Source organism: Sinocyclocheilus grahami, unplaced genomic scaffold (genome assembly GCF_001515645.1).
Source record: "Sinocyclocheilus grahami isolate Dianchi unplaced genomic scaffold, SAMN03320097.WGS_v1.1 scaffold1718.1, whole genome shotgun sequence".
Lineage (NCBI taxonomy): Eukaryota > Metazoa > Chordata > Actinopteri > Cypriniformes > Cyprinidae > Sinocyclocheilus > Sinocyclocheilus grahami.
The window spans coordinates 11,805-12,949 of record NW_015506897.1 but is presented as its reverse complement, the minus strand read 5'-3'; the positions used below and the strand labels follow the sequence as shown (position 1 = coordinate 12,949).

The 1,145-nt window shown below is 36.6% G+C and overlaps 1 protein-coding gene across 2 annotated transcripts in view; it reads right to left on the bottom strand.

The window, feature by feature from the left end:
- LOC107572218 (guanylate-binding protein 1-like) overlaps positions 1–670 on the bottom strand; it is a 14,858-nt gene extending 14,188 nt beyond the window's left edge. Inside the window, exon 1 of one of the 2 annotated variants that reach the window (XM_016258644.1) lies at positions 645–670. The gene's annotated coding sequence lies outside the window, so the exon portion shown is untranslated. The remainder of the gene's footprint in view (positions 1–644) is intronic. The other variant, XM_016258646.1, reaches the window with a different exon arrangement.
- Between the last annotated feature and the right edge of the window lie 475 nt (positions 671–1,145).

Genomic DNA, 1,145 nt, shown 5'->3' with positions numbered 1-1,145 from the left:
GGCTACATTTAAAATGTAAAATGTTCACTTAATATTACCTTCTTTTGTTGAACTGTTGTAAAAATGAATGGCACATTTGCCATCTTTTGGATATTCAGGGAAATTTGCATTCTTGCTCGTATCTTAAACATGAAACAATAACACGCACAGAGTGTGTCTGTATCGAAGAGAGTTTAAATCGATCTCAATATTTGCTCTTCATGCTATTAAGTGAAGATCTACTTTAACGATACATTGAACAGCAGTGTGATTTGCTAAAGCAGCACATTCAGCTGCATCCTATCATACGCACGCTGCTTGTGTGGATGCCGTCAGTTCTGACCGCAAAAGATGAGGTAAGCTGATTGGATATCATGTATTTGACCGTTTACGGCACTCCCATTTTCCTGTTTTTACATTAGAAGCGGTATTTTGCTCGTCAGAAATACATGTTCGGTTTTAATGTCAGGGTACAATTAAATGAATGCCAAAACTCAGAATTATTATATCACGTACCCCAGTTTGAGAACCACTGTACGACTGCAAATCTTTTCCATTTTGTGAATACATGCCTACCTTTTTAAATATACTACAAAAGTATATTTTTGGTATTATTAATACATATTTTCATTTGGTATAAATGAACTGAATTTCTTTTCTCTTACCTTGCAGCAGCTCGATCTGAGTTGTGTGTTGTACGCTCATGATATTTAGCCCTTATATATAACACAGCTTTATGTCCAGCCCTTTAATGCTGATTGGTCCGAGAGAATCAGGGGCTTGTCTCTGGTCTCTGCTCTCTCTGGTTATTCGCTGCTGAGCATAAACACTAATGTCCAGTTTAACACAAGGTTTCACTTTCACAATCAGTAAGTGCATACTGTAAACCACGTGCCTTCTTTGTGCCATACTCTCTCACACGCAGATTAGCCTGCTGTATATCTGAGCTACGAAACTGAAAACAAAAGCTGAAGAGTAGCAATGCAGAAACACAGATGATCAGTTTTAGCCTGTGCTGTTTTTCTGATGAGATTCACTGGAAATAACATAAATACAGATTAAATACAAAATACAACTATACAAATAAGGTAAAATGTAAAAATATATATATAAAGCACAAGGCATATGGAAGATAGAGTGCAAACCAGTAAAGTAAACAACAGCGG